Consider the following 7,864-nt stretch of genomic DNA (forward strand, 5'->3'; position numbering starts at 1 on the left):
GAGGAGAGCGATGTGGAGAAAACAGGCAGGACCCTTGGGACAATTTTATGCCCTGTCTCACCAAAAATGTCAACTTCCTTGAGTCTTGGTCCATCTTCCTTCATCAAGGCAACGGAGACGAGGATTCTTCTGCAAGAGAAGACCTATGGTCTTCTTCTATGGGTCGATGTTGTTCTACTGGGCCTTCTAGTAGAACTTCTGTTCCACCCCTTTGTTCTGTCGGGCTCCCTGGTAGACTCCTCCCGAAAATTCACAGGTGCAAATTTCAGACACACACACGTTTGAAAATTCAAAACAATGTTCTTTATAATGAAAATTCACTTAAACTAAGCCCTCTTTTGGTAGAGCAAAGAGCACTGGTCTCCAAACAAACTGGTAATTGGTACAAGTCCCTTATCAGTTCTGTGATACTTAGCTTGCAGCTGTGAGGCAATTCACAGTCCTTCCTCTTTCACAAAGTGAAACACACTTTGCTCTGGTTGAGTTTCAAAGTGGGGAAAAATCAGCACACAAAAGGTCAAAGTCAGTAAAGCAGTCACGAAACACAACGATCAGATAATCCTCCACAATGGCCAAACCCACAGGCTGCAATTTATAGCAGCCTCACTAATGACCACAGCCCCACCCAACCACAGGTGGCCTCATTTTCTTTGATAATAATCTCTCAGTTGTTGCTGCCTATGCATCGCTCTCCGCATGCCTGGCTGTATCATTAACTCTTGTTCTGAATCCAAGGAGGAGCTAGATAATTGATCTCCTTCTGAGCTGTCTGCCCCACTCTCCTCCTCCCTGTCACTCATGTCTTCTTGGTCAGAGGAGCCTTCATCAGCAGATTCCACCGGGGGCAAAACAGGCCTGCAGCATGTGGATGTCTCCCCCAAATCCACAGTCCTTGGGGCAGGAGCTGGGCCAGAGCTAACTACAACACCCTTCAAGAGGCAGAGTGGTACAGTGGTTAGAGTGCAGCACTGCAGGCTGCTTCAGCTAACTGCAGTTCAACAATTCAAATCTCACCACCGGCTCAAGGTTGACTCAGCCTTCCATGCTTCCAAGGTTGGTAAAACAAGGACCCAGATTGTTGGGTATGCTGACTCCATAAACCGCTTAGACAGGTCTGTAAAGGGGGCTCTTTGGGGGCCGTTTTCAGGCCATTTTCTGGTCCTCTGGTGACACATATATAATCCAAGACACTGCTAGACTTCCCAGCGTGGAAGGTGAAGGGATATATAAAGCAGCTGCTTTTGCCTCCTAGGCTGTTCAGATGACAATACGTTTTATAGAACATATTGGGGTGGCATGCAAAGGAGATGAACTCACTTAAGAACATTTTATATCAGTATCTCAGATTTGTTTAATATAATCCTTTGCACGAGTTATATTCTCATGTTTTACTACTCAATTTTAGCATATTATACTGCATTTTAACTTATTATTTATTCAAATTCCCTCTATTTTAGCCAATTTTGTTGTATTTTAACCAGTCACAGTTTTATGACGACCGATGTGGTCCTTTTCCTCGCTTTGATATGGTCGGTTGACTAATCAAATAAAGTTGATATTGATTGGCGCTCTGGTGCCCGCAAAGACCAGCCAGCTGGAAACCAGAAGAGCAGCTGGCACAGTTGTGTGGCAACAGAGAGGAACGCATACCATAGGTTCACCATCACGTTATTAGGTCATACAGACTATTACATACTCCATTCACAAATGATTAAGCTGATGGTTTGGACACCGAAGGTCCAACACGTGAACAAGATAATCATAAAAAGAGAAGACAGGTCCAAATAAAATGCAGACTCATGTGATTAAGTATTAACAAAGGTTAGAATACTTACCGTTGAAAAAAGTGAGCTAAGCAAAATCAACCCTCCCCATGCAACATCTGTGTTCAGGCCCAGGTTACGTTGGACAGCTGAATGATGTCTGTCACAACTGAAAGAAAAACAGAATGAAATAACATCAAATTCAGTGCAATCCATGGTGCTCCTTAAAGGTTTTTTCCCAGACTGTTCTCAGTCTGACAAAGCAATTAACTCTACAAGGAAGTCTAGAGGTTAATTTGCAGGCAAGGAAGTTGCTGTCGAATTCTGCACCCCAGTCTAGCAGTGATAGATAATTACATGACTTTCTGGCTGGATCTTTCCACTTTTTGCCACTTTATTTATTATTATTTTATTTTATTTATTGGATTTGTATGCCGCCCCTCTCCGTAGACTCGGGGCGGCTAACAACAGTAATAAAAACCATCGTATAAATCCAATACTAAAACAACTAAAAAACCCTTATTGTAAAACCAAACATCCCTACAAACAAACATAGCATGCATAAATTGTAAAGGCCTAGAGGGAAAGAATATCTCAGTTCCCCCATGCCTGACGGCAGAGATGGGTTTTAAGGAGCTTACGAAAGGCAAGGAGGGTGGGGGCAATTCTAATCTCCGGGGGGAGTTGGTTCCAGAGGCCCGGGGCCGCCACAGAGAAGGCTTTTCCCCTGGGCCCTGCCAAACGACATTGTTTTGTTGACGGGACCCGGAGAAGGCCCACTCTGTGGGACCTAACCGGTCGCTGGGATTCATGCGGCAGAAGGTGGTCTTGTAGAATGGAAGTGCTCGACTTCCACAAGATCATATGCTGCAACGTCCTGCCTGTCAACGACCACTTCAGCTTCAACCACAACAACACAAGAGCACACAACAGATACAAGCTTAATCTTAACCACTCCAAATTGTACCGTAAAAAAAATGACTTTAGTAATCGAGTTGTCGAAGCGTGGAACTCTTTACTGGACTCTGTAGTATCTTCCCCTAACCCCCAACATTTTACCCTTAGACTATCCACAGTTGACCTCTCCAGATTCCTAAGAGGTCAGTAAGGGGCGTGCACAAGTGCACTAGCGTGCCTCCCATCCCCTGTCCTATTGTCTCTCCTAATTGTGCCCCAAATTGTGCCCACAGCTAAGCAGGATAGTTCTTACATGGGTTTTGCCCCATTGTCATAGCTGGCAAGAATCTGGCTTCCCTCATTGATTTGGGTTGCCAAAGGATCGCAAACATTGATCACATGACCCTGGGACACAGCACACATCATAAATATGAGTCAGTTGTGAAGTATCTAAATTTTCATCACGTGACAGGTATAACAAGCAGGAAGAAAGAGATTGTGATCCCGCTGGTGAGACCACATTTGGAATACTGTGAGACATCACCTACTAAAAATATTGATAAAATTGAACAGGTCCAAAGATGGGCTACAAAAATGGTGCAAGGTCTTAAGCATAAAACCTATCAGGAAAGACTTCATGAACTCAACCTGTATAGTCTGGAGCAGCGTTTCCCAACCGGTGTGCCGCGGCACACTGGTGTGCCGCGACACACCGTCAGGTGTGCCGTGGCGAGAGGCGGCGGAGGAGAGTGGGCGGATCGGGCGGGCAATGGGGCAGGGGGGAGAAGCCAGGGGCGCGTTTGGCCGGGAGTCCGGGACTGTGTGGCTTTGCGCCATGAAGAGAAAACGGCCGACTTTTCCCTGCTGCCGTTTTCTCTTCATGGCGCAAAGCCACACAGTCCCGGACTCCTCGCCCCAAGGCAGGAGGCGGCGGCGGAGGAGAGTGGGCGGGCAATGGGGCAGGGCGGAGAAGCCAGAGGCGCGTTTGGCCGGAGGCACCGTGGGGAGGCAGGGGCAGGGAGGTGCGGCAGTAGGAGTAAAGGGAGCCGTGGCTGCCCCTGCCTCCCCACGGTGGCAATGGCATCGGGAGTGCTAATAGCGGCGGCGGCGGGAATGGGGGGGGGGCCTGCAAGTGGAAGCCTCAGCCCTGGAGCCCCCTCGCACCCATGGCTTCTCATCGATGCCTCTGCCTGCCCGATCCGCGGGAGTGCTAATAGCGGTGGCGGCGGCGGGAATAGCGGGGGGGCTCCTGCCCGCCGCTGCTATTATCACTCCAGCGGATCGGGCAGGCAGAGACATCGACGAGAAGCCATGGGCGCGAGGGGGCTCCAGGGCTGAGGCTTCCACTTGTGCCTGTCCCCGCCCGCCCGATCCTTCCTTCTCTCTGGCTTTTTTGGGGTGCGGCTTCTTCCACAGCGGTGGCTGCAGCGGCGCTGGCGATCCGGCCGCTAGCCGCTCCAAGCGCTGTGGGAACGCCCACCCCTCTCACAGTCCCGTCCCGGCTGTCAGTAAAGGGGCTGCTTGCTTGGAACATTCAAACTAAGGGAAACCTTCGCTGGCCTCCACAGAGAAGAAAGGAAGAGAGAGAACGAGAGAGAGCAACAGAGAGAGAGAGAGAGAGTGATAAAGAACAAGAGAGAGAAAGCATGAAAGAGAGAGAAAGAAAATAAGAGAGAACAAGAGAGAGAGAGACTAAGAGAGAGAGAAAGAAAAGAGAGAGAGAGAGAAAATAAGAGAATGAGAGAGAGCAACAGAGAGAGAGAAAGAACAAGAAAAAGCACGAGAGAAGAAAAGCAAGAGAGAAAAAGAGATAGCAAGAGATACTGAAAGAAAGCAAGAGAGAGAGAGAAAAAAAGATAGCAAGAGAGACAGGAAGAGGAAAGGAGAGAGAGAAATGAGAACAAAAAGGGGAGGAGAAATGAGAAAATGATTGAGGCAGAGAATGAGAGGAGAGAGAAACAAGAGAGAGAGAGAGGTGATTCTTGAAGCATATGGTAAAAAGCACCCAAATAATAAGAAAAAAACCCCAGCCCTCACCTGTTTTTGAAAAGAATAAAAGAGAATTAAACCCCAGCCCTCACCTGGTTTTGGAAATGGTTGGAGTGTGTATACATACACACACATAAGGGGGGGAGAGAGAGAAATGAGAAACATGAGAGAGAAAAGGGGGAAAGACAGGAGAAGTACCCAGAAATGAGACAGCGGTATAAATTTCAGGAGGGATGATTGATGATTGACTGTATTTATAAGGGGATGTTACATGGGATTATATATATGAGGGGGTTATTTATGTATGTATGTATGTATGTATGTATGTATGTATTTATTTATTTATTTATTTATTTATTTATTAGATTTGTGTCATTTTGGTTGGTGGTGTGCCCCAGGATTTTGTAAATGTAAAAAGTGTGCCGCGGCTCAAAAAAGGTTGAAAATCACTGGTCTGGAGGACAGAAGGGAGAGGGGGAAAATGATTGAAACATTTAAACATGTTAAAGGGTTAAATAAGGCCAATTCTCCACCCCATGCCACCCCAATTTAAAGCATTTACTGCGTTCCTACAATCAAACTCTGCTTACTTTCTTGTTTTGGCTCCTCCACATTTTTTTTAAAACCCCATTCCTGAGTTTTCCAAAGAAGGGGTCCATCCTATCTTGGTGCAACGGTGATTGAGTTTAGGAAGTATAATTTAACCAATGTAGTTAACACAATAGAATGGTCCAAGGAGAACTAAAGTACAAGAATTGCAACACAGAATATAGAAATCTCTTTTCATGTTCTTTTCGCTCCTTGCCAAGACTCTGTGGCTACATTTTCTTTTAAAGTCTGGAGCAAATGGATTTAAAGGGAACCTTTTCTCTTAGAGTTGTCTTAGAGGTCACATTTGGAATGCGAGAAATGAACTCTGCACCATTGAAGAAAGTCGGACTTCTGACTTTCTGACTCATTCTGCCGATGGAAAGTTGGGTGCCAAGACAGTACGCTTAAAAAACATGTCACAAAAAGCAAGGTGATTTGACTTTAGTTTCTTCCCCCTACATCCTGAGTCATCAATTAAGATTTCATCCTGAGATTTCAATTAAGGTTTATTACATCTGTACAACACCACCAGGAAAGGAAGATGTGCAAAATGAGCTTCCTTTTTTGAGATATCTCAATTTCCATGATAATAGTCTACAATTGTAATAAAGCTCAATTCAAATTGTATATAGGCAATTTAAACAATGAATAGAATAGAAGGGACATAGGAGATAAAATACCAAAATATTTTAATAGGCATCTAATCAGACAATCTTTACTCAAAACATGGAAAGAGATCAGACATAAACATTATATAAAAATACCAAATTGGCTATCCACAATGGAAGCTCTAATATACCCAAATACAATAGAACTGACAAAAAAAATTAAATATAAAGAAATATTAGATATGAACGGTAAACTGAAAAGTAGGGAAGAATTAATAATACAAAATATAAATATAGATTGGTGGACATACCTACAAATTCAATCTAGATATAAAAAGGATATGGAACAATCAGGTATAGAAAGAATTACCCAACCACTAGATAAACTATTGACAGGCCCGGAAGAAAAAGCAATATCTAAAATATATAAATATCTGATGGAATATGAAAGACCAGAGGAGATAGTTAAAGGTACAATGATTGCCTGGGCGAAAAACGTTGGCCACAATATATAGAGAGAGGAATGGGAACAGATTTGGAAGAGAAATATTAAATTAACAAAATCCACAATATATAAAGAAAGCCAATATAAAATGCTATACCGTTGGCAGCTTCCACCCAAAAGACTAGCTAAAATGCACAAAAATTACAGCCCAACGTGTTGGAAATGTAAAAACACTCAAGGCACCTTCTTTCACCTATGGTGGTTATGTCCAGAGACAAGAAAATACTGGAAAAAAATAAATAATTGGTTGTGTCAAATAACAAATACAAAAATAGAATATACGCCAGAATTTTTTCTATTGGGTATTATGAGAGGTAACTATTCTAAAAATGTAAAATATCTAAGCTTGCATATTACAACAGCTGCAAGGATTGTATTTGCACAGAACTGGAAAAATCCACAAATACCTGAAGACAATGAGATCATCAAGAAAATATACGACTGTGCAGAGATGGACAGATTGACAATGGAACTTAATAATCGAAAAGAATCGGACTATTATGAGACCTGGACAAAATGGTACCAATGGACAAAAAAAAGAAACTTAAAAGAAGCATTGAAATAAAATATCAAGAAATCTAAAAGTAATTAGAAGACAATGTCGATAGGAATGTATATATGATGTAGATTCATCTGTAAATATGACTATGTACTTTAAAAAAAAGGAAAAAAATTAATAAATACATATTTTTTTTAAAAAGAATAGAAGGGAAGGGGAAGTGAGAGGAGAGGAGAAGAGAAGAATTAGAATAGGATAGAATATGATAAGACAGGACAGAATAGAATAGAATTTTTTATTGGCCAAGTGTGATTGGACACACAAGGAATTTGTCTTTGGTGCATATGCTCTCAGTGAACATAAAAGAAAAGATATGTTCATCAAGAACCATAAGGTACAACACTTAGAATAGAATAGAATTTTATTGGCCAAGTGTGATTGGACACACAAGGAATTTGTTTTGGTGCAGATGCTCTCAGTGTACATAACAGAAAAAGATACATTTGTCAAGAATCATGTGATACAACACTTAATGATTGTCATAGGGGTCAAATAAGCAATGAAGAAACAATCAATATTAATAAAAATCTTACGATACAAGCAACAAGTTACAGTCATACAATCCTAAGTGGGAGGAAAAGGATAGGAATGATGAGAAAAACTAGTAGAATAGAAGTGCAGATTTAGTAAAAAGTCTAAAAGTATCGTTTTAATAGATTTACAGTATGTTTGTGGGATTGGATGAAAACTGTTCCATCCATCCCATCATTTCAAATATTGAAACAGACTTGGAGATGAGGATAGGAAGATTGGGGAGGCAAAGAATAAAAATCTTGACATGTTTTGATTGACGCAACTATAAGAGAAAAAGAAACTTTTCACATGAGTGACCCAGTGTAAGATTAACATTTGATTAAAAAATCCTGTACCCACCTTTACCCTGCACGATACATTGCTCTGATTCAAAGTAAAGCATTAACTTTAACAATAATTTACCCTTTAAGTATTAAAA

Source organism: Erythrolamprus reginae, chromosome 9, assembly GCF_031021105.1.
Source record: "Erythrolamprus reginae isolate rEryReg1 chromosome 9, rEryReg1.hap1, whole genome shotgun sequence".
In the NCBI taxonomy this organism is placed as follows: Eukaryota; Metazoa; Chordata; class Lepidosauria; order Squamata; family Dipsadidae; genus Erythrolamprus; species Erythrolamprus reginae.